This window comes from Ptychodera flava, chromosome 12 (genome assembly GCF_041260155.1).
Source record: "Ptychodera flava strain L36383 chromosome 12, AS_Pfla_20210202, whole genome shotgun sequence".
Classification (NCBI taxonomy): domain Eukaryota; kingdom Metazoa; phylum Hemichordata; class Enteropneusta; family Ptychoderidae; genus Ptychodera; species Ptychodera flava.
Window position 1 is genome coordinate 42,800,874 of NC_091939.1, and position 27,429 is coordinate 42,828,302.

The 27,429-nt window shown below is 37.5% G+C and overlaps 1 long non-coding RNA gene across 1 annotated transcript; it reads left to right on the forward strand.

Annotated features, from left to right (window-relative positions):
* The first annotated feature begins 1,729 nt into the window (after positions 1-1,729).
* Positions 1,730-16,121, forward strand: LOC139145949 (uncharacterized). Its single transcript, XR_011555062.1, has 6 exons — positions 1,730-3,373; positions 4,086-4,168; positions 6,131-6,235; positions 7,506-10,416; positions 10,991-11,077; positions 14,493-16,121. It is a non-coding gene; the product is annotated as an uncharacterized lncRNA (long non-coding RNA).
* Positions 16,122-27,429: the final 11,308 nt, after the last annotated feature.

A 27,429-nucleotide genomic window follows, 5' to 3' on the forward strand; every position in this document is an offset into this window, starting at 1 on the left:
CGCTTTCACGCGCGTGCAAGAGGCAACTTTTCTGGGCACACTGCATCAGCGCTTGCGTGGCGTGAATTGGACCATGGAGGTATCCCATACTTCCATAATTTGACTCTAATGGACTCGGAAAATTTCACGCATGCCAAGCTTGACAGACCACTCGTTACTCCAGCAATCGAAATCGGGCATGCTACTTAGCTCTGCACATATTTTAATGTTCCTGTTATTATCAGCTGATCTGAACAAGTGTAACAGTGAAGCATCGCCACGTCAAATGTAATAGCACTACAGTGGGATAGAATGTGATCAAGTATAATCCATTTGTCAATCAACATTAAACGTAAAAAAATTAGCAAAGTTGAGCAATTGAGAATTACTTGCTAACAAAAGAAGTAATCATGTGACATGTGTTCTGACCCATGATAAATCGTTGACGTGCGAGATAGTTTCGATTTTTCTCAGAATTTCAGACATTTGAACACTGCCGTAATCAAGTATAAACTTCATCACAGTTTACCCACATGTTACTCTCATGAAGGAGCAAGTTTGTCAAATGGTCCTATGTATCAAGCTGTAAACATGACGCTGTACAATGTGTTGACTTTTGGTGTTAAAAATTAATAGCCATTATGATACAAGGCGGCATCTTTCGTTTCTTTGACACGGTAGCCCCTTGACGCTATCGTGTCTTTCTTATAAAGTCGACCTCTGGTTTTCTACATTTGTCACACTGGTACCGCATACACGATCGGCAACATTATACATTGCATTTTCTGGAGACAAAAAGATCTAATGATTTACGTTAGCGCGATCGCATCGGATATCTTGCAGCAGCTAAGTTGTACTCATGTTGATAGCAACAATCTCAACAATATCCAAGAGAATTTTATTCATGGGATCACTTGTTTGAGAGATGTCGTTTAATGATATGGATAGTCGGTTTGATAATAAAATTGGCAACAACCAAACTCTGCAAGACTTCTGTGAATTTCGTAATAAAATCACGATCACTACTGTACTTCTGTAACATCATAATAATCAAATTCAATACTGTTTTCTTCTCCTTGTCTGTGAATGAATTTTTGAATGATGGCTGTGGATCAGTAGCAGCAGTAGACACCCCTAAAATTGGTCACACCTTCAGATTGTGCATGGAGGTAGTAGAGGGTTGTGTAATCCACGTTAACTTTATACATGTCGGAACTGTCGATCTAACTACATTGGCGGCTTATTGCCTGCATGTAAGCTTAAATATAAACAAGAAAACCCTGACCTTCTCTGTTTGTAAATGACGTAAGTCCCGCTCTGTAAAAGGCGATGCTGAAAACAGACATCGGCCATAGCAGCCAGCGACAGCTTGTTGAGAAGTAAGTCTCTACACAGTCTAAGATATAGTTTTATACTTCGGAGCGCGCCAAGATATATCACCAGAAGGTACTGGAGATTTTGTTACAACATGACTGACGACGGTTTTCGTAGCTACATTTTTGGAAGATTCGAAGTGTTTCCGTTTTCCCCTTGGGGAAGTGGTTTAACGCACACCAGTAGCTGAGGACGAAGTAACGGTAAGACTTCATTATAATTATGCCATTGTAGTAGAAAAGATATCTAAATGCATGTACGCCGCTAACATAGCGCATTTATACAAGTTCTTCAGTATAGTCATTACGATTTCAAAACAAAGCATTAATGATTGTATATAAATAATTGGCAACGAGAATAAATATGTCAAAAAACGTGGTCCGAAGACCGATCGATTGCATTTTTCGAAGTTAAAGTAATGACTTGTACATCATCAGGTCATCTTGGAAAACAGCCAGTACAGCTGTCTATCGACGAATTTGTCACCGATGATACGAAAAGATTCGCGCAAATGGTTGACAAAAAGGAACTTTCTGTGGAGCTTGCAAAATAGTCATCAAGCAAAGAACAAAGAACATCATTCATATTCATTAACACACGGTCCCTTGTGGAGGTAGAAAGATTCGACACGCCCAACGCGATGACTTGCCCCTATGATTGACACAGCCTACACGTAGCTTGCGTCAAGCGTCCGGTAGGGCCTAAAATACCGCCCATAGCTGCTTTCTCGACCGAAATCTGCACGGTAGATATACTTCGACGAAGTCCACCACAGGGGCGGATGCAAGATATTTGTCGTTTGCTTTACCGAAAGCTACTATACCGATTCAAACTAACTCTGCGCCACTTAGTTTTGAGCGATAAGCTTATTGAGAAAACTCCAGAAGTTTACTGTGCGTTGTTGGCGGGCTCGTTCAAACAAACTATGGAGCTAAAATCTGTTTTATAGCTAAATGAAAAGTATGCGCAGTAAATCGCCGATAAAAGAACCAAAAGCAGGAAAACAGCACTTATTGTCAATTATAGTTGGGAGGAAAGAAAAGCAGATAACTTTAAGAAAATTCTTACAACTTTTTGACACGGTAGAACTGTTGCTCAAAATCACGGTCAAAATAGAAGGATACAGAAAGCTCATCTAAGCCTTTGTTCAAGCACGGTTCGGACCGTGGTTCAAAGGAAAGCTGCCGCTGATTATGTAATGTAGTAATCCCGTAATGGCACGAGCATGTTATTTTATTCATTCGCGACCGCGGAGTGACGTCAGTAGGTGAAACGCATACGAGCGAGGTGAATGAGAGATCAGACGATACAGAACTTTAATAGAGCGAATGATACAGAATTTGTGTGGAAAAAAAGCAGAACTAAAAGTTATATCATTTGTGTATATTGAAACTTTGAATATTGCTTTGGTGGTTGAAAAATCCGAACTTCAATTATTAGTTTTCACGGCTCTGTGAGGAAAAAATGACGTCAGAATCCGAAAGTACCCGGATAGCCCGCGGGCGAGAATAGCCGTGCCTTCGGGTTGTCATCGGAACACGTCGAGCCTTTCCGTGCATTGCCACAGACAGCGTCTCTAGACCAGTAATGTTGTTGTCGCAATACTACGACCTTTTTCTATCTTAACGATGATATGCGGCTCATCAAGGAGGAAACAATCGACTATCTACCTCCTGGCTCACTTTCTGTCTCACGTAAACACAGTACAACAAGAACTGCGCATGTGTAGTAACCTTTCCCCTTCTTGAACATGTTGAACAATACCTCAACCCGAGCAGAAATGGTGACGCGACGCAATGGACTTCGGCGAAAAAATCACCAGGGAAATTTTCGGCCAGGTACTCAGATCGCCAAAGATTACCAGACAGGAAAGCCTTTATATACGACTTTATTTTGGGCATAACAGTTCTATCAGCGGTGTCTTTGAATGTCTGGAAACGTGACTTCAACCGGTTGAACCATAGCATGAACGACGAACGCATTTGCACGCAATCCTATGGGGACGAACTATCGGCGAACCGTAAATATACTTATATAGCCTATTCTTTTTAGAATACGATAACTGCAACGGCCAGTCGAACCGGCACTTAGGACAAACATTTTTAAGAGTTCATACCTTGAACCTCCTAATAAAGAAAAAATCAAGACTCCGCGGCGGCTAGATACTTTGTAAGCGAGAGTAATTTTACAACCAAGGGGACTTTATCCAAGTCGCTTCAAAAGAACATGGATCATGGATGGAGGAAGTCTCTAGTCTTACTACGTACCTCATCATGGAAAGAATAACTTGGTCAAATATGCGTCGATTTTCTCAGTATTGGTTTATTTGAGATTTGTTCAGTCTGGGCATTCAACGCAAGAAATTTCACAAGTTTGAATTTTTTTATGAATTTGGGGACAATATTTCGATGTTCACAATATTATGAGTGAAGTGGGTGTGTCTGAGCATGGATGTAAAAATACATCCATGGCCTGAGCCACCCTGATTGCGGCAACCATGCCACAGCTTCAAAGACCAGCGAGATAATAAACGATAGATAAGGCATGAATTGGATATCGGGCTGTCCTGTATCCTTCTATTTTTGTACATCTATGGTAGAATGTGGCAAACTGACTCGGGTTGAGATAATTCTAGATCTATAGCAGACTTCTGGCTCTACATGGCATTGCTGTCACTTACACTCTTTTAACATTGTATACACTTTCTTTATTTCACCATTGTTATGCAAAAGAACACTGTGGAAGACTATGAGGAATTCCAAGAGACAGGAGGTGATGGAGACAATAATAGATGTGTGCATGGAGATGAGTGATGGTAAGTTATGAAAGAGCTATTAGTGCAAGATGCGAGGTATAATGATATTCAAATATGCAGATTATATGTGAAAGAGGTCTTGCTTTTTTGAGACAGAGCAAAACAGTTATTTAAGTGTCTTAGGAATGTTCTCTGTAGAATTTATTCAACTGACAACAGAACGACATGCAAGAATTTCTGATGAAAACATGTCATCCATGCAGAATCTATTGTGACACCTGTATTTGTTGCACAATCAGATTATCGTGCATTTCCGTAGGCAATCCACTTACATCCACTGGATTTTTTTGTTAGTATAAAAGGATCTTTCTCCAGACAAGAGTTTCTGTTGTCTTTCTAACAATTTGTCTTTATCATCTAGTAGAAAACACATTATAATCTGAAACAACTACAGGCATCATAATTATATATTATACACAGCTTGTTTTCTTTGCTGCATTAACTCTCTCTTGAATTGTGGAAATAATCTATTGGTATACCTGTCATGTCAAGATTTGTTGAAAAGGAAATTGTTCAGTAATGATACTATAATACTGATGGTATTTAAATCAGCAATGATATCAGGGCAGCCTCAAAAGCCTCAAGATATAATTGATAAATGTGAGCAGTTTTGGAGTGTTCCTTTTCATTTACAACTTGAAAGTTATAAGCAAACAATATCAGATTTACAAATTTATATTGTTGTGACAAGGTCATGATGATCATGACCTGTCACAACAATATAAATTTGTAAATCATCACTCATCTCCATGCACACATCTGATATTGTTATCTGATATCTCAGATGACTGTCATCTGAGATTGTAACAATATGTTGAATCTTGCAGTGTCAGCCGGTGGTGGTTCCATAAAAAGTTCTTGTCATTTTACATACAGAAAGTAAAAAGGACATTACCATTTTCACACAGTGTGCATGGCTTTCCTTAGAACAGGTAGTTAGTGAATGGTGTGACAATGATGTCACTTGCCATGCCTGGCTGTTGGCATTGCAATTCTCAGTTCATGATTGATTACAATCTGTAAGATGATTGAGTGCAATCAAATTCAGGAGAGCTTGAAAGCAGGTGAGAGTTGTGGATTGGTTGTAACAATTTACATATTGTGCCATGAAGCTTAGTTCTTCCTAAACAAATCTGGAGCCCTGGTAGTCATCTTATCATACAGTGTTCATTGAGATGTGGAAGAAGTGACAAAAGTGCTGTAACATTTGTACCGTAGCATGATGTAGACTATAGATAGGATATGCAGGGATGGGCATAGTGTTAACGTCCATGGTCCTTCTCCTGTAGCTGTATTTATGTGCATTTGTGCTGTGTAAGACACTTGACCTTGTCCTGTGTGCGATGATGAGAGTAAATATGTCAGTGTTGACAGCATGAAGTAAATCCTTAAATCAAAATTGTGAGATACAATACCTGCATCAGAACTTATTGGTGAAGTTTATAAGAGTTACTTGCCAAACAAAACTCTAGATTATACATCAACTGATGCACTAACAATGTCTGCTACAGAGCATTTCAGTGATATGCGCTTTGAATAAATTAGCTTAGAGGTATCAGGGTTTGCTTGATTTCATCATAGACAGTGGAGGGGGTATGATTTCATCTGCTATTGATGTCCTTGGAAACCAAAGAAAATGTATGTCTGAATTTTTGTTTGGTTTTGGCATAGACCCTCTATGGTCTATTGTTTTGGTTAGGCCCTTTGGAATGTCTACATTTGATTGCTCTTGCAGCATAGCATCTTGAAAAGCTGTTATATGTACCGGGTAGTTTTATTCAAATACTGTAGTGGCACTCAACCGACTGACCCTTTGTTAATTTTTGTACAAAAACTACAACTGTAACAAAGGTAGATATTAGCATAGTGTTACAAGAACTTGTAATACATGTAGAAATCAGAAATTACAGTTAGGGTGAAATAATAACACACTATGGTATTTGCGTAATTTCATTCGTTTAGGGAGAAAACTACAACTCAGAATGTAGAGAGAACAGTTATCAGGAATATACTGTCTCACCTGAAATGGACATTACAAATGAAACAGAGTGTGGACGAAAGACAGAGGTGAGTACCATGAGACTTTGCTTGTGTATCAAACCCTTCCCAGCTTTCCGAAGATAGTGAAGAATGTTATATATCAATGTGTTAGCCCCTACCCTAGCATAGCTCCAAAAGTCTCTGTGACTGAAATGGCAGGCAATACAGTAATTTCCCGTTACTTTTGTTATCACACCACTCTATGGCTGTGATTCACAAGTAAGATTTACTCAGCTGCATTCGCTATTTGTCTGCTTTGCTATGTCTTGATAAATTGGATTTCATTGTTGGTGGCTGTACTTGTTAGCTCCACTGTCAGCGACGCAGTGCTTACCTAATAAAATGTGTGGTCGTTCATTTTCATCTTGTCTGATGCCGGTCGTTTGTCATTTGTTCACATTCAAACCTTTTCTCTGAAATTGCGTTTCCAGTTGGTTTGAAAGTTTGTATGCTGGTCACTAGGTTGTGTGACCTTTGTCTGTTCAAATGTCAGTGACATTGTCATATTATTATATTTCTGGCAATTTTGCCTGTTCTAAGTCACAAAATCTTTTTCTCTTGAACTTTTTTTTGATTGCTTTGAAACTTGGTATTCATGCTTCTGTAAGGTTGGTTCAAAGCATGCTGGTCTTTACATATTTGAACTGTTGGGGCAAGTTTTCCATTGTTCATAAAATATCTTCTTTTAAACTGCTCATTAGATTGCACTGAAATGAGGGTCCATTTGGAATTATCTGTATAAGTTTTGTGAAAATAGAGAAAATATCAGAAAAAACTTTTCTGGGCAATTTTTGCTGATTTGGTCAATAAAGTCCAAGTATCATCAAAGTTCTCAGAATCTCTTTGTTTGATTGCTTTTGAATGCAGGTGTGTTTGGATGACCCAATTCAGATTTGTCATAATTATGACTATCAGACTTGCATACTTATATTTTTTTGAATATTTGCCAGCTTTGGTCAAACAAAATGCTTGTTTAGACAGTTATGGTCTAATGTTCATACAAAGTGCACCTGCAGTGACATGCTGTGACACTCTGGTTATTTCGTCTACACTTAGATGTATTTCTTGTATACGCAAGAAATTATATAAAAATTATATATCTACTGCAGTAAATACAAGAATGTCATATTTACAAGATGAGTTCTGCTTTCCACTGCATACTGTCCTTAATTAATATCCATGTCAAAGTACTGTGCTGACAGATATCCAAAGGAATCACAAAATATCTAAGAAAAGCTCATACATTTCATGGAAAACTGATAAGCTAACATAAAATAATTTTCTATTTTTTCAACAGGATAATGAGAAAAATATTCTACAAAATGAACCTTTCTACCATGGTGACTGGGTAGTAACGGCATTTATTGACTATCCCTACCTAGGCAGAATTGAGAAGAAGCTGGCAAATGGTCTATAGTACATTTTAGACAATACATTCAGAGATTTTAAGGAAGGAAGAGAAGACATTTTTCCCACTCAAGTAAAATACATTGTAGCAAAAACAGACGAAGTGCTTTCAAAGAATAAATACGAATTTGTCTTCATTTGTGCAAAAGTGGATCACATTCAAAAAGTTATTGGTGGCCACCCAATCTTCTAAGAGGCACAAAATAAATGGACAGCTACAATGTATTTAATTAGTTTCAAATATGTCTTCTTTTCCACATTTGACAGGTACATCAGGATACAGGTCATGTTTTGCCAGTTCCTAAGGGATTCTGTAACCCTCCTAAATGATTCTGCAACCCTCTACGGCCCAGTTTTTAGCTCTGCTGTCAGTGGACCTTATCTAATGGGTGGATGTGTGGCGGCATCCTTTGTCCTGTGTTGCCTTCTGTCATCTTTTTTACTTTCCAAGCCTCTTCTTCAAAACAACTTGTCTCATAGTTTTGATATTAGCATATAGATTTGTAGGGTTATCGTAAAGTGATAGATTGAAATTACGATAAAATCTGCAATTTTGTATTTTTGGGGTAATTTTTCACATTTTCAGTCAAACAATTTCTTTCCCAAAAACAAGTTGTCTGCTAGCTTTGATATGTAATAGGGTTTATTTCTATGTGAAATATTGAAATTATGAAAAAATCTGCAATTTTGTATTTTGCGGCAATTTTTGGTCAAAATTTGACTTTGGTATCCAGGGATTGTGTTATCACTTTGATTTTACAAAGTGCTGTAAAGTACTGCTTAAGGTAGGCTCAGAAATGGTCGCTGAGTTTGCTTCTTTTGTAAATGTTTGTCTACACTGTCAGTAGCAATTTGATTGTTTGTGTGACAATGCAGTTTGTGAGATTGATAGAAAACTCTATCAAGTCATTGGTCAGTATTTTTTTAGTCTCTCACAATTTCTTTAGGTGTAAATATTTATGCTTTGAACGTAAGTACAAAGTTGAGTGGTGTTCACAAACCGTGCAGAAATTCTTGTGAGACAGAAAACTTTGGGTTGCTTCAGTATAAGCCCCTTCCTCTGGTAAAATTGTGTGTTGCAAAATAGGAAGATAGAATCAGATGATCACAAATATGTAAAAAATATAAAAGAAACCTCACTAAAATGAAAAAGAATACCATGCAAAGTAGCAGAAAATGGCTTTTACTTGATTCTAAATCTTGAGGAATTAATTTTGTAGGTTTCGGCTACATCTGTGAAAAGGTCACCCCTTCTAGAAGGACATATTGAAAGTGATGACAGTTATAAAAATAATCAAAGGTGACAGTTTCTGATCCTCTAGTGTGAAATAAAGCTTTAAAATGAATGTGGACTTGCTGTCAATACAAGCAGAATGGCTGTTTTGAAGATATTTTTGTCATTTTGGCATGGTAATTTTGTGAGCTTAATAAAATGTTAAAATTAGAACCAATCAGTATATCACCTTGTTGTGTATGTGTGTATGAGACTGGAGTATGTTTGACTCGATCATTGAAAACATTCATTTGACCACGAAAACTTGATATCTGGCAATGAAACGTAAGTAGTGACTTCTGTAAACTCCATACTTGGGCTATCATGGTCTACAAAAGATTTTGAAGTCACTGTTCAACATGAAGCCAAAAACACAAAAATTGCACACACAGGGGCTTTGTGTTTTTAAAAAAAAAATCATGTGATTAATCAGAATGAATGCCAAGAAATCATAGTGATTAATCAAGAGTAAATGCATATGATTAAAAAAGTGTTGGGAAAAAATCATGTGATTTTATTATTGAATCACGTGATTGTTCTGAGGAGTTTTTGTCAATCTCACTGTTAATCATGTGATTTTTGAAAATCACATGATTAAACAAATGATTTTCAAAAATTTAGGAGGGGCTAAGTAAACAATACTTGGTATTGGGAGATAGTGTATTATTAATGACATTATATGTATATAAAATAATATTCATCATGCTGGTAATTGAAAACATAATGAATGATTTTAAATGTTTTGGAATATTGCTAAATTAATTTGGAAGGTGTTTTTGGCCTTTAATAGTTGGGATCTATTAAATGTCGCGTATACCTACAATTATGGCAGAGTAAAAAGATGAAAACATTAACAGATTGTTAGTATTAAGTACCAGTAACTGGGTTTTTTCATAGTGGTCCCAGTTTACAAATTGGATTGTCCCTGAAGTGTACTGGAACTGATCCTGGAGGCCAACTAGGACCGCGGCCGTGGTCCTAGAGTTAATTTTGAAGCCAACTGGGACTGGTCCTGGAAGCCAACTGGGACCGGTCCCAGAGGCCAACTGGGACCAGTCCCAGTTCGCTTCTGGGACCGGTCCCAGTTCGCTTCTGGGACCGGTCCCAGAAGTGAACTGGGACCGGTCCCAGAGTGCATTTTAAGCCAACTGGGAGTCCCAGTTGGCTGGTCCCAGTTAGGGGTTTGAGCTACCCTTACATACCTGGATTATAACATACTTTGTAAGAGCCATATCCTATTTGTAACAGCAATTAATATCAATTTTTCACTTTAATTAATGTTTTCACTTTTGTTATAGTTTCATGGTGATGAGATGGTGAAAGACAAAAACCTGGCTTATAAGTTTGTAATTGCCAAGATACCAGAAGATGCTTCTGTCATAGAGCAAGTGATCCCATTGGCTATTTTCCAACCATGGTGTGAAGTGACTCTACCAGAAGGAATGGCTATTTTCCAACCATGGTGTGATGTGACTCCACCAGAAGGAATGGCTAAAAGTCTTCTCTATGTCAGATTTAAACATTAAATGTAAGTGATGGTCTGTTGGAATATTGGACAGTATTCATGGACATAACAACTACTACTAGAAATATAAGTGAGACATACCAGTACAATGTGTGTGCAGATACCCTTAGTGTAATGTGCAATTAGTACCAGTTTGATGTAGTATGCACCAGATGTAATATCTGTCTGTGTGTGATGAAAGAAGTGTCTGTGTGTGATGAAAGAAGTGTAGGTTTTATATGCATTGACTATTTTTGTGAGTGAATGTTTTCAAAATCTAAGGCATGTTTTTTCAAATATATATGTTGAGTCAGTGATGTTACTTTTGATGAAAATGAATAACCAAGGATTTCCATAATTGATGTATTACAAGTAATTCCTCAGTTCTAACAAGATACTGTACAATATTATCAAACTCACAAGTATTGACATTTATTCTTATTCCATATACATCTCAATGTCAATAAATAATTGCATTTAAAAGTTGTATTACATAAACCAACTGATTATTATGTTTGTAAGCCTTGTAATGGTTTGATAGTTAAAACCTTCAAGATTGTGTGACAGATCAGTAAAATTAGACTATTCCACCTTTCAGATTTTAGACTGGAAATCCTTACATTGAACATCTTGGCAGTGCAAAACAGAACATGCATCACAATTCCATGCAGTAACCTTACAACAGGTAGGATTTACATGTATTCAAACAGTGTTATAGTCTCTCGAAATTCCATGCTCTGTTGCTTGTATCAAACTGAGGTTGTGACGTCATACTGATTATTGAATTCCAGTTTTTGAATTAATCCAGAGTATTGTCATTTGTAGACTATTTTAATCAAAATACATGATCTATATCATATGATCATTATCTGACATGTGCTTGCCAAGTTCATATATATGATGAACTTAATGCACACAGAGATTCCCTTCATTACAAGCTAGTGCTCATCTGTGATTACATTCAGGGAATTTGATGAGATTTCAACTCACAATGTAGGGCACCCTGGAGTCACTTAGTGAAGACATCACAGTCAAAACAACTCTGCTAAATCCACACCCCCTTAAATATTCATCTGCTTTAGTGTCAAGATGGTGCCTCCTTGATATGCTTCCATAACTTTTCAGTAACTATAATTTGTCTGATTAGGTCTTGGAGATAATCACATGAAAACTACCATATATTGCATCAAATTTCTGTCATATTGCTTTTGAGAAAGGATGTTTGATTCATGGTTAATTAATCAACATGACATTTCCTTGACAGTGAAATTTCAAGCAACATATCTGACAAAATCAGCAAGTGTTGCCCATTACTTATTATGATTTGAGCAGAAATTGTACAGTGTGAATTGATCAGACAGTTTTAATCAAAACAGTGCAGTTTACAGGATTTTAAGTATTGATACAGTAAAAACCTGATGGAGCTGTCATAATTTACTGTTTGACAGGGATTTCAGAAAAATTGAGGGGTAGGTTTACTCGAAAAATCAAAAGCTACAAGGAAGACTTTAATACACAAAATTGTCAGGATGGAAAGGTGATAGGTGCACTGAACACCTTTCCCTGCATAATAGTGTTTGGCAAAACAGTTTTTATGAAATCACTTCTATTGCAATTAATCCACAACATGTCTTGTCAGTGCTACAAAGATTTTCTCAGTTAAATTTATCCCAATTTGATTGCATTCATGTTATGTGTTGGGACTAGCAGCTTGAGTATTTGTGCAATGATGTGACATAATCACAAGTATTAATAGTTCAAGTCTGCATCACTTTAATGCAGCCGTACCACATGTAGCTGAAGTGTATATGATGATGCCTTTGTCTTTTAAAATGTGACACAGATATGAAATGTTACCTTGGAGTTGAACACAAACCAGACGTTACAATAACCATTTGGTGTTGAATTCAAAACTAACAGTTTTGAGGCTGAGGTCTGTATCACATCTTCAGTAATTGCACAATACGGTAATTTTGCTTCAGCTGCATATATGCATCTACTCCATCTAATCAAACTTCCTTGAAAATACAATTTCAACCACATTCCTGCTAAATTTACACCAAATGATTTACTTCCTGTGTGGGAAATTGCAGTGTAGCGGTACATGTATTTTTAATGGTGGAAGTGCTCATGATAATTTAGATGTTGAAATTAGTCCAATAATCATTTATGTTCATTGCCAGCTAAAATATTACCAGATCCATGTGACATTTATTCTTAACAGTATTAAAAATGACCATCCTGATCCACAAAGTGTTACCAGGTGATACCTGGTTGTGCAATACCATCCATCCTGATCCACAAAGTGTTACCAGGTGATACCTGGTTGTGCAATACCATCCATACTGATCCACAAAGTGTTACCAGGTGATACCTGGTTGTGCAATACCATCCATACTGATCCACAAAGTGTTACCAGGTGATACCTGGTTGTGCAATACCATCTACCCTGATCCACAAAGTGTTACCAGGTGATACCTGGTTGTGCAATACCATCCATACTGATCCACAAAGTGTTACCAGGTGATACCTGGTTGTGCAATACCATCCATACTGATCCACAAAGTGTTACCAGGTGATACCTGGTTGTGCAATACCATCTACCCTGATCCACAAAGTGTTACCAGGTGATACCTGGTTGTGCAATACCATCCATCCTGATCCACAAAGTGTTACCAGGTGATACCTGGTTGTGCAATACCATCTACCCTGATCCACAAAGTGTTACCAGGTGATACCTGGTTGTGCAATACCATCCATACTGATCCACAAAGTGTTACCAGGTGATACCTGGTTGTGCAATACCATGTGTTTGGAAAAGGTTAGCACACCCTGCTAGCATGTGACACCTGTCAGGATTTGTCTAAAATTATCAAATTTGTGAGTAATACAGTAGCTAATGAATCATTGTATCAAATCAAAGATAGGTATGCTGTCATTTATCATTTGAGTGACAGATTATCAAAATTTGTGAGTAATACCGTAGCTAATGAATCATTTTATCAAGGCAAAGATAGGTATGCTGTCATTTATCATTTGAGTGACAGATTATCAAATTTGTGAGTAATACAGAAGCCAATGAATCATTTCATCAAGGCAAAGATAGGCATGTTATCATCATGATGGTTGTTTTATATTTAGCCACTACATCTTCAAATCTACCATGGAACTGTTTTAAGACCTTATCAATCTACTTGCCAAAATATTTGTGTTTCACTGGTTTTACAAATGAAGATACTTACGAACTTTGTCATATCTTTAAATAATATGAATCACAAGCCCTACAGTTTCTCAGAAGCTGTGATTATTTTCTTCCTAGATTTCTTCAAAGAATCTTGTAGATTTAGAATAACGTCCATCTTTAAGAAAATAGTAAATATTCCCCCAAACATTTCATACAGACAACGCAAGGCAGATGTAAGAACTTTTTTCTCTAGAGGTTTACACTCAGGCCCAGGGCTGCCTCTTGGCATACCAAAACTGTGACAGGAAAAAAATTTGGTTAGCATTTACACTGCATTTGAGTCTCCCATCTCTCAGTCACTGATCCACCCCACTCTACAACTGGTACTGCGTCAGTTGGGCTGAACTAAACAGTTAACACACACAATTTTGGCCAATGCAAATTTGTGTCTTAACCAACCACTCAGACTGACTTGTAGTGTATTGGTTTTGTCAAATATATTCATGAGATTCTCAGGAGATGTGAAATTTCTTATATGTGCCTGAAATAATATGATTGGTTTTACTTGATATTTAATAACTTAGAAAGTAACAATTTGAAAATTATGTTACTCTTACTTTGGCTAGGTTAATAAAAAGTTTATTGTAACCATGTTGTACAGCAGGTATACTGTGGTCTTATTTGAAAGTTGTCAGTTGAAAGACTTATCATGTGTTTTCTGTGTTAGTACATGTTTTATTTTGCAGTCAGCGTTGCCACTAGCAACATTTATGAAACTCTGAATGTCAATTGGAAATATCATTGCATTATTGTAGCAGTATGTGTGAAATTTTCTTTGTTGAGTAAATAAGCTTTGATGGTGCACTGATTTTGATGTAACTGGCATTCTTAAAATTTATATTTACTTCTGAACCAGGTACAAGGGGAGATAAGTCAGTGGGAGATGCACAAAGACCAATGGACACCAGACCTGAAGTTGCAACAGCTGTAAAGCGTTCAAATATCTACACAGAAGAACAATATCTTGACCCAGGAATTCATCAAAAAGTCTGAAGAAGTAAACATGAAAAACGTACAGAGTGATTGGTTTTGGGTATCTCCGTGTAATTATCTGAGGAACGGACTACATTGGTCAAACATGAGACAAATTTTACACAAAATGTCACGTTTATCTCTTTGGACAATAATGTAAATATAGTCACTGGGAGAAGTAAGTTGTACACGTACACTGCAGTGTAACATTACTGTTGTATAAAACTGTTTTGTGGAGCAGAGATCTTCAAAAGTAAAGCAGTTTGTGACTACAAGAAAGGTTTGGCTAAATAATGTAGATAAACTAGTACAGTACTCAGAATTTAACTTGATGTTTGTTTGCTTTCTTTCCTCCTGTAAGCTTTGATTAACTGAAGAAAGTAATAACACAGAGACATAAGCTGTGTAAAATCATCATTTAATCTAACAAATACAGTGAAAAATTATCATTTCAATTAACAAATACAGTGAAAAATTATCATTTAGAAGTCAAGCATCATTTCACAAAACTTACCTGTACTTTTTCAAATGCTCTAAGGAGCATAAAGTTTATTTGTTTTCTGCAGATACTGTAGTCTACATCATTCAAGTACAGTGACAGTGTGATAAAACAATGGGAAATTTATTCTGCCAGTCTTGTCTTGTATACTATCAGTAATATCAACTATTTATTAAGATATTTGTACTAGTTGATTTGTGTTAGGTTGATTCTCTTCCATCGTCATCTTCGTTCTTATGACACTGAAAAGATTATTTGTAGAGGACTCATCTTACAGTGTATGTGGATATGAATTTTCACAACAAACTTTACCACTTTCCATCATGAAAGAATTTGCCATTTTTTCATAATTGTTGCTATGAAAACACAACTTTTCTCTGGTTCATTTGTGGAATTCATTTTTGTTTGATTTCAATCAGAAGTTTCAGTAACACAATGTGTCCATCAATTTGATTTCTGAGTCTTCTTTCAGTCTTATGATTTGTTCAGATATCCTCCCTGCATGTTGTGAATATTTTCAATGTCTCCACACTCATCAGTGTGTGAAATATGGAATTATTCCCTGATTTAATTACATGTATACATTTTAGACTTTCCTTTCTATTAAAGTATATCATTGAAGTTCAAATTTCAGGATATTAATGTATGGTTACATCATAAGTTAAACTAAATACTGATTATTAAAAATAACTAGAAACTCAGTAATTTTGATGTCACACAATTCCCTTTTTCAACATTTCAATGTTGGAAATAAAAAATCATTTGTCTACCCCATCCTTGATGAATTGCAAATGTTTATTTGAAGGTTTGTACATTTTATGAGGAGAGTTCAACTTGACAGAAACATAGTCCCTCCACACGGACTGTGACAGAAACTATAAAAGTAAGATCATCTTCAAAGCATAGTCTTGTTGATTGTAAACGTATTGTTCAAGATGTACTACTGAAATCTCTCTTGTAAGAATGACCATCATTAATATAGAGCATATTTTCAATAAAAGCTTTGTAACATGGGAGGAAGTATTTGTGTTGGTTCTTTGTATGTTTTTCAAAGCTACTCTTTAAGTTTATCAAAATATCATGGAATTTGAGGGAAGTGACCAAAGACACCACGCATACTTATGCAATGGTCTCCGAATTTGAGAGATAAAAAGTCAAGAACTGTGGGAAAAAAACCGGAAAATACATGATCAGGAAGTGCACGGTATTTCAGGCTGCCCGTAGAGGGCGCTAGACAGCAATCTCTTCATTTTCTATCCGTACCATAGGCCGTAGGGGACAGTTTATATTGCCATCCTCAGGGGTGGGATTACAGGTGTCCTGGTCTCAGCACAGGTTTCTTGTTGCTATTATTTAATTTTAGTATGTTGACTGTCATATTCATTGCCAACAAAGATTTGTACTACCAACCTTTTTGTGTCTTGGTCTTAGGTTTAACACTGGTGTTGCAAAGATTTTTTTCTCCGTCACTGTGATTGATTTCCAAATGTGCCAAAGCAACAGTAACGTGACTCATATGTGGACGCTGTCACCAGATTATCACCGTATGAACACAGACAAATTTCAACAACGAACACACCAGTCAGTTTATATATACTTGCCCTTGCCATAGTTTCAGACGGTGCTACAATTGGGGCGTCGAGAACACTAAAGCTTACCAGAATATGTTGATTACGGTAGAATGCGCCCGTGGGTAGATATTCGGACGCTCAAATTTTTGTAATTATTTTGTGATATACCACTTGTAGGGGTTCATTTTAAATCTCTTTGAGTAAGAAAACTTTTCATCGGCTTAGTTTTTTTCGAAATTCGAAAATTTTATTTTTTCCTTAGAGGTAACTCAGGGATGGAAGCCAATTTGAATTTCAAATATCGGTAGATCTTGGGTTATTTGTTTCTCCAGTACTAAAATTTGCACGGTAACCCCCGATTTTTAATCTTGATTTTAGAGAATGGTTGGAAGATTTCTTGAAGAAAGTTTGAACAAATGTTTAAGTCTTTCACTTTCGAGGCATGAACTACATTAACTGGAAAATATTCCGGATCACAGGCTAGGAAACGCCTCCCGGGAAATTTGTGGCCCGGACTCCATAAGAACTTAATTTAAAGTGTGGCCCATGTATTGGTCTCTGTTTCTGATCGATGTGTGGCCTTCTTGAAACGTCCCATAGTATCTATCCGATAGCTGCAACATCTGTTGATATGTAGGTGGGGAAGAGAGGTTTCGATGAAGTACTGTGGGGCAGTCAATGTCCCCCCCCCCCATCCCACCTCGGGGCATAGCGGGGGATTTGGAAATTAGTCTTTATGAAATTTGTCAAATATCCCACCCCCTTGACAAGACAATCTGGAAAATTCCCACCTAAAACAAGTAAATCGCCAGCCCAACGGGTGGGGCATTCTTAAATTCCGCACTTGTTGGTGAAAGAATATGAAGAAATTGCCTCACCCTTGGGCATAGTTTCATTGCAAACACGGTCTAATCCCCACATTTGTCCCATATTGCCCGAGGTGGGGTCCCCTCGGGGATTACATGACTGCTGCATTACTCGCACGTCGAATGGCATAGGGGTTACTACTAGCAGTGGGTCCTTAGCTATGGTGTTTTCAGAGGGAACTTTCTGCCTTATCTGCTTCTACGACTTCTAATCCCTCCAAAACAAAACGACCCGTAAACGGCAGAAATCCCGTCTGAAAACACGACAGCTAAGGACCCGCAGCTACGTAGTGGTATACGGTACGTGTATGTCTCCAAACTGACTTTTGATATCACTTTAGTTGTGCATTTCCCCTGATTTTGCTACAATTTTTCTAGGGGGACATATCACGTATATTTCAATTACGCGATGACCACTCTTAACAGTATAACACCTGTATCACCATTGCCTGATTTCAGTAGAGATTACAAAATAAAGTTCAAGTGTCCCTCGAGAAAGATAAGTTTTCATGATGGGGAAGCATAGCAAGTACTTCTGTTTAAGTATGATTTGTGTCCAGAATGTTCTCAAACAACATTTTAATGCTGTGTAATTGTTTCACAAAACAAGTATCCGTAATCATTCTTATCAAAACAACAGAGAAAACTGAATCATTACTGGAACAACGGAATGTTATAAACGTTGTTGGCGTAATAAATGTTTGGCCATGCGATATAGTGGGTGATTTGAACATGTATGAATCCTCAGTCGCTCATGATCCATCCGGTGTTTGTGAATGCAAACTTTAAAAGGCAATACTGCTAGTTCTGTCATGATATAGGCCTCTGTAATCGGAATTGAAACATTTCCAGGGAATCTGTAAACAAAAGTATAAGATAAAGGGGAATAAATGTGGTGAGCATTATTTTTGCACTGAAAACCAACAGAAATTCGTACGGTGGGAAGACGCTCGTTAGTAATCTACCACAAACTTTCAAAAGAGTAGTAATTTCCAGTACAGTCCCTTTGGCTACTTTCTCGGACCTGGTTATGTTGATTTCCAAACCGACGTTTGTGGCAAACGTATGGTGACAAACATTTCCAAATGAAATTTTATTATAAACCTTTCAAACTAACATTTGATTGAACTTTTGTCGGGAAGAAAACCCTGAAATTTGTTAAAAGTTGACAAATCTTGTCATTGTACTGTAAGGGCAAATAAAATATCGTAGAAATAAATTTAAGGATTGTACTGTTAGTTCCAACTATGGTGTATTTATGTCTTTCAGTCATTTCATTAATTCAGAATAATAATGATCAACTTTCAAATATTAATTACTGTTAGGCCTACGATTTTTCATATCCTATCTTGATTGTGAAAGTGGTTTTAACAATTTCGAATTTCGTCTGCAATATGAATCAGAAGATCCCAGGGTCGGTCTTGATATATGCCATCATCAAATTTCACGGTAACTTTGACTCCAAAGGAACAAAACGGGCTTCATTCGCGCGGGATCTCGTAAAAAGGAACTTCTACTGCGCGATCAGTAAACAATGGTGATTCGGCAAAAAGTCGCGGGAACCATAGTTACCGTGGATTGTCATACAAACTTACGTCACAGACGCTGACGAGAACATTCAGTTTGCTTGGTTCTTCCATACAGTGAACAGTGCTGGAAACGCGTCAGTAAGTATTTTCTTTATTATGGCAAAACAATCGAATTTATTTAAAAATGGAAACAGCCGACTTTATTGATTTAAGTTGGACATAACTTGTTGTAATGCAATATATTGCTTTAATCTCACATGGTAATAATTTTTGGCATAAAACGGTTGTCGGAAGAAAGCCACTCTAAGAATGTCACAGAAGCAACTAAAATTTATCAGCTGTTCTTTCGATGAATATCTCTCTCATAATGATTTTGCTGTCTCTGAATTTTGAAAACTATTGTTGTAATGATTCAGGAGTCAAGCATCTTACCTTTATGTATCGCGCAGAAGCATTTTAATGTTTTGCCGTAACAAATGTTGTATGAGTGTTATACGTTTCGAACATGACAGCATCTGTGGGTACTGCTTGGAATACAAGGCATAGATCATGATTGTGCGGCTCTCAACAGTGTATAACTTAAGCAAAAAGTTTCAAGATCTTTTTCGGGGGCTGTCAGTTTTAGGCACGAACACGCATTGACTATCAAGGCAAGAATCATTGGAAAGATTGTACGGCATTTTTTTATTTGAATGTATTTTTTTCAAGGAATAATTCAAGATGAATACAGTAGATGAAAAGAAGATGAATAATACCACTGAAGTCTTAACAGAAACACCGTAAGTATGGAATCGTAATGCATTGTCAAGATACCGTGGTAATGCGTACAATCTATTGATAAGATCTGCCATGATCAGCAACTAATAGCTAAAACGAAAGAATGGAAAACCCAACCGCTGAACGGCAATATTAGATAGGAAAATAAAAATGACATGTTTCTTACACTTCCTTCTTTTGAAACAAACAAAACAAAACAAAACAAAACGAAAAGACAAGGTACATTAGATTACCTAGTTTTACTCGCCCATTGGAATCAAATAAAAAGAATGAGTAACGAACCATTGATTTTTGTTCATTTTTTAGTGCACGTCAGAGGATACTACTCAGACAGTTGTTTAAATTGATATGGTGCTGTGCTGGGCCTACCCTTGATGATGATGTTGAAGATGAGGTAGGAAGGGATTATCAGTGTCAACACACAGATACATATATAGACACACAGGGACATATAGCCACACAGAGACGTATATCGTCATTTAAGCCTGATGTTATGTAGTAATTCGTTTGTCATGATCTTGTCTTTCGGTTGTACCCCGGTGGTGGCAGTCTTCGAGCAGCCGGGTACGCACGCTCGTTAGAAATTTCGCGGAAAAGGGGGTGATTTTCGTCAGACATCACGGAGACATCTAGGTCCGTGAAATCGAGAAAAAGGGGTACTTTTTCAGATCACCCTCCGAGAATCAGACCAAAGAAAAAGCGTACCCCACATGTATCTGTTGCAGCTACAGATGACGGACGATGTCTAATAACTCAAGAGCCATCAACTAATACAAGATCAAAACGGATCAGAAAAGTGATTGTCATGAGTGTGACTGATGAACATATGGTGAAGACAAAACATTGAACGATCACTGTATTTCAAGTTTTCATTATGTTACTAAGCATACATTGAACAAGGCAGTCTGTTACTGTGCACATCAAACACAAAGTCAACCCATGCTAAGCTAGTGTATTATGTGTTTCTTTTTCACCAAGAGTCAGCACACTTGCTTTGAAATTGGTAAATTATGGTATTCAAATGTCTTGGCAAATATTTAGGTAAAATCTTCCAGATATCGGAAAAAGGGGGGGGGGGGTGTTTTCGCAGTGATTTTCTCCCAGATTTTCCCAAAAAGGGGGTGTTTTTCAGAGAAAAATTCTGGGAAAAGGGGTACATTTCAAACTCTGCTAACGAGCGTGGGTACCCATCCATCCAGAGACTGCCACCGCCGGGGGTTGTACGTGCCTCGATGAAACTTTCAACCATTCTCACCGAATCAACAATAAAAATCATGGGTCACTGCTCAAAATCTGGTTTTATAGAAACAAATTACGTAACATTTACTGATATTCGAAATTCATTAGGGAGAAAATCAAATTGTCGATTTTCGAAAAATTTAAAGGGTGAAATTAAATATGTCTTTCTTGGAAGGCTTCCAGATGAACCCCACAACTTGTAGATCAGAAAAAAACTGTTAGTAATAATTTGCGAGTCCAATATCTGTCCCCGAGGAGTATTCTACCGTAAATGACTTTGCATTTCATAAAAGATAGATACGAAATGGAAGAAAGGCATACGACTTATAGAGTGAATGAATATGTTTGTTTGACAGGTCAGTCCATGGACAGATGAAAGGCCTTGTGCCAGTTTACCAGAGTCATCTGTACAGGACAACTTGGTAGGCGGAATAAAATCTGTTAATGTTGACACTTCTACAACAGAGAAACCAACCCACTACATCAAGTCATTGTCTATTGACGGAGAAGGAGAACATGACATAAAGAAAGAGACAGAATTCGAGGAATCGAATCCTTTTTCTGTCGGCTACGACGACAGATGTGAGCAAGGTGAAAGTTCCGGCCTTAAAGGCACCGCCACTGATGTTAAACCAGTAGTGCCCTCCGCGTCCGGTCATTACAATCCGTTCTTCAGTGACAAAGACGAAGAAGAAAAGTTACTGAAATGTAGACGAGTAGAAGCTGATGAAATACAATTCGATAAGACCAACCCCTTTTCTGTCGGTTATGACGAATTTGACGAGACTAACCCCTTTTCTGTCGGATATGACAGCAGGTGTCAACAGGGTGATTTTGTCAAAAACCCTTCATCAGGGTCACCAGCGCACAAAGGAGCAAACCTTTGCCCCGTCAACCCCTTCACCGGCTCGCCACTTATGGCAAGAAAAGGAAAACCGGCGGACAAAGGAGTAAACCCGTGCCCTGTCAACCCCTTCACTGGCTCGCCACTTATGGCTAGAAAAGTAACATCGACACCATCATCACGGATTTCCAGAAAAAAATAGGAAACTTGTATCATTTGCAAAACTTGTTTCTCTCGCAGGATATGAAACCTAATACTGTCATCATTTCGAATATTTTCTAGCACTTAACCACTTCTGCTGCCATAATGTTGATAGAGGGCAGCTTTATCTCACACCCTTATCAACTTAAATACTGCCAGATAGAAAGTCATTGCACTTTCTTTATTACTTTACCTGTATTATTTATCTACCGGATGAAGTCAGTGGCACAGCTGAATTTGTCAACGACTTGGAAAGGGGAATTTCTGTTGAGTCTGTAAAAAGCTTTCGTTTTTGGTGTAGACTGATAATAGAGGGGGTTTATTGGTGATTTTCACGTATGCAATAAATAGGTTGTGAAGACAGCGCTATCACCGAGCTCCCGTTCAGGAATGAAACCACAGTGATCTGGGTTGCATATTTTGCCAATCACCTTACGTATCCTGTCATCAGTTCCCTTGGCAAGAATCGTATAGTTCACATAAGTGACAATTCATTGTCACTTGACACTGCTGAAGTCAGCCCTCACCTTCGTTACTTGAGAAGACTGTGTTTTCTTATGAAGAGGGCTAAAGGCAATTTGTCAACAGTCAAGGCTTAGGCTTGCCCTTTTTATTTATTATTCACGTTTTGTTTATTCATAGAATTAACGATAAAATAATATTTAAACTCGTCTCCAAGCTTCCATGAAATATATCTGAATGCCTTGTTTTTGCTAGTGCCAGGTGGTTTCTTTTTTAGACTTATTGCAAGTCTTTAAATAAACCTATGTTGTAATGGATGTACAGTAAAGTTGTCACAATATAGTGCACCTATAGTGGAGTTATTGCGGGCTGAAACTTAGCAGTCGCTTCAACCAACACGTGGGCAGATGGCACGCCCTCATATGACTATAGGTAAAGACTGTTTACTAACGTAAGCATGAAACGTATAACGTTAATGCGTAAATACTTGCCTAATTTGCTTTGTTTTACAAAATTCATGACTTGAACTTATTTAGCGACGAGCTTCTGTAAAATTTTGCACATGAAAAAAGTGTATAGGGCCTACTGTTGTATAATTTCTGTTAGGGCCTATAGTATCGGGACTGCTTCTGAATAACAAACTAAATAAATTGTCATCGATTAAGTTTGAGATTCACAATACGAAGGAAAAACAACAACACGAATTTATTCTTTCGAGCAACTGAGGTAAAGACTTCTCAAATGACGACAGTTTTTTAAACGAAACTGTTTGCTCATTCATTATTCAACAGATTTTAAAGCTGCATTTCCTAATCCCTGGTTTTCGCATTAATATTGCATTCAGTTCTTGTTTACAAATACTGTTTATGTAGTGCTAATCCGTTCTTTTCCTTCTACATGTTTAAAGTTTATATTCTTTGTCATGTACAATTTGCGCCTTTAACAGCAGCCACTGCTTCTTTCTGAGTCTAAGTCTTATGATATGACTGCTAGCGAACGATACAGGACCGTAGCATCGTATGACCTTGATCATTTGCTCACAGCATTTTGGCACAGATCATTACATCATGAAAGCTACATGTGAGCTGAATATTCGTACATCGAGCTCTCCCTTCAAAAAAGGGTTGTTTCACAACCTCTATCCTGATGAAAAAAGTCATGCGTCCTGAAACTCGGATGGACAAAGGTAGAACGGAAGCCATGCCCGTAATCTGCACAGAAATGGACATACCAAATTTCACCTTTTCCACATACAAGGTCCGTTACGTCAGCATTTAATGTATCCTTTTGAATAAGCTGAACAAGGAGTGTTCACAATGGAGCAACACTGTAAATATCGACTTACAAACGTAGCATAAATAAAGATGCCTGTCATCATCTTTAAAAAAATCAGCAACTTTGGATTTGACCTTGAAAAAGTTGCCTGCGAGTGAGTATGAAATCATTCCCCATTCCCGAGTTATTTCTTTATGTTAAATTCAAGGCGTGATATGTGAGTTATGTGATGTATACATCTCTCTCTCTCTCTCTCTCTCTCTCTCTCTCTCTCTCTCTTATTGTTTGTCTGTGAAATTCTGTCTGTCTGTCTAACTCCATTCACCCAACTACCTTCATATTTGTCTGACCATCCACTTGATCTCCTTACAAGGAGCTCGAGCTCGCGAGACCGTGACTGGAACTTGACATTGATGTCTTAAAGCATTAATTCACTGCTCAGGAATGGATAATTTGAGTGAAATGAATTAGCAAAGCCTTCTGTCAGTCTATACCAATGGGCAACGGGTCCCATTGTAAGGTAGTATGCACCTCGAAAATGAAAGATTTAAACTTGCACTCAAACTTTAACAATTCTCTTTCAAAATAAAGGATAAAATCGGGCGTCAACTATCAAATTTTGGCTTTAGAGAAATGGCCGCCATCCCCGTGTTAACTCTGTTGAGAAAAATAAAAATTTTCAACTTTTCGAAAAACAATTAAAGACGGTGAAAATGATTTAAAATGAGCCCCCACGAGTGGTAGACCAGAAAAGAATTGTAAAAGTTTGAGAGTGTGAATATCTGTCGCCAAGGCACATTCTACCGTAAGTTAAATTGGGAGCTTTTCAACCAAAACTCAGCAGAGTCGATAAAAAATAGCCAGTACTGTTATCGAGGATCTCACCATAGTTTGTCATGCATCGTTAAACGGGCTTCGAAATAAATGTAGGGCTTGAAGACGCTGAATTTAACTTTTAAGTCTGTAAGACAATCTTGTCTTGTTTGGATAAACCCGAACATGGCAAGATTGTCTTACGGATAGTGCAGATATTAACTATATCTATGAGCTTTACTTTCGTTGTCGTTGTATGTATAGCGTTGAATATACACCATCCGGTCCGCACAGCTTGGCTATAATTCAGCGCCGGGAGTGTTCCTGCAGGAATAAACTGTCGGCTTCGAAGCTAACTATGCGTGCATCAATCACAGTAGGTTGTGGCACGGTCTCTCCACAAAACGGTCTTGTGGAGGGACCGTGGTTGTGAGAACATGGCAAAGGTCCCTGACATGCAGCAGGAGCCTTCATCGTGTGCCTAACCACAAACGACTGTGCACCCGCCGTATACCGGTATTTCAAAATATACCTTCAAGCTGTTATCAGGTGTACAGTTGACGGTGCTTTCCTTGGCCGCAGAATTACCTATAGAGGCACAGACAAAGACAAACAGTCTGTATTTCTGTATAGAGATGTTACTTTTGCGACCAAGGTGAGATCTATGAACAAATTAATTTGAAAGCAACTAAATATGTATGTTGAACAAATTTTGCAAAATGTATTTCTAACTTCGTCAGAAAATAAGATTGAAACAACACCGATACCACCCTTCAGATTTTGACCAGTTAACGACATATGTGCACAAGCGATAGCGAGTGTTTATATGGAGTGAACTGGTCAAAAGCCAGTTGTAAAACCCTTGCTTAGGCGGTTTATTGCAATTATATATCAATATCATTATGTTAAATTGCAATTCTTTCATGAAAACAACAGAAAGGTAATTTTTCTCCAGCTGAGTTCGTGGCTACTCAAACCGTGCCATATTGCTAATATAGCACGGTTATTTTCACGTCTCGACGAATCAGATTGTAGTATTTGCGCCATCAATATACTGGTATAATGTAATGTTATTTCAACAACTTAATTGCTGTCCAGGCTGGTGCTAACCATATAACATACCGATTGTTGAAAAGTCAAATAAGCTTACTTCATTTTAAAGAGTAAAAACAAGAATCTCTTTAAACACAAATATATTGAAAAACATCAAAAATTGCAGTTACTGTCCCTTTCACATATCAACAATGAAAATAAACATATTGCACACAGGCTGTGTTCGAAAAGATTAATACATCGAGTAGGTCTGACGGTTGTCTAGCGGCATACACGAATGATGACCAACGTGTAGGCCCTAATGTTTTCGGTACAGCAGTGCACTCCGATGACAGCTTATTAGGGAAGCAAGGGGTGATCGAATAAGAAAAAAGTCAAACCATCCTTGCCTTTTAACTTGCTAGTTTCCTTGGTAGATCATTACGATGTTTTTAAACATCTTTGTCGAAGCGTAGCTATAAATATTAAAGTAAGACAACAATTGTTCAAGCCCAGGATTGTAAGTCTTTCACTTTCGAGGCGCATACTACCTGAAGAAGAAGGATATACACTTTATTGGTCGATGGATTGTGTTTGACAAAAGTTACATTTTTGGTTGCTATTAGTGAGCATCTCGTCCAGGTAGTGGCTAGAAATGAATCAACAAGATGAAGCATACGGTCATAAGCACACGCACGAGACACGTCGCGATACGAACATCAACAGCTTGCTTTTTTTAACATCTTTTTCACTCTCCTGTAACAGAATGGTTTGAAATGGTTTTCATGTGACTTCGACAGTTGCACATTTTATGATTCTTTTTTTTTTAATTCTCCAAGACACAAACATCGCACATTGCCTTCAATGTAATAATATATTCTGTCAGGGCCAATTTTTCCAAGTAAAAATGAAGCTGTTGGGGCAAATTGATACGTGTCTAGTCAAACTGTCAATTCAAATGCGTCAAATGACAGAAAAGTACGACGGATATCGATATAAGGCCCGGGTTCTTACGTCATGGTAACTTACACTGAGTGATGTATACGTATTTTTTGAATAAATACAAGATAACTTCGACATTTTGAACTCTGCAATTGAATTTCTCGCAAAGTTGACGTGAATAAGGAACCAAAATGAGTGAATGACGGCATATCTTATTTAGGGGAACTTTGTATTATAAATTCAAGGTTTTATTTGAAATTATGAAATATATAAATTATTAACATGTAAATTATTAGCTAGTGGTTAAAGGTTAAAAATTGTCTACTTTGGTGTGCAATACATCAGCCTTACCTGTCTGTGTGTGCGTTGGTCTGAACACGTCACAAGAGGCTATGCCGTGCAGTGATCGGACAAATTAGGACAGGACATCGAAGATGAAAATACTTTGATCAATCGATGAAGACAGAGAGACAAAGACGATAAAAAGAAATGAAATAATGTCGATTAACTGACGAACAAAATCAGAAAGAAAGTATATGTATCGCTGTACTACCATGACGACGTTACAAGGCTCGAGCATATCTGTCAGTAAGTTTTACTTCACTTTAGAAGTTAATAAAGCTGTTAAGGCATATTTATACGGCGAAAGCTGTTAAAACGGTTATGATTATCAAGTAAGAACGTTTCCTGTTCGCCGAAAATGACTTAATGAAAACGAACAATGAGTCGAGTGGATCTTTAAAGTCTCAAAGTTATTTACGCTTCTAGGCG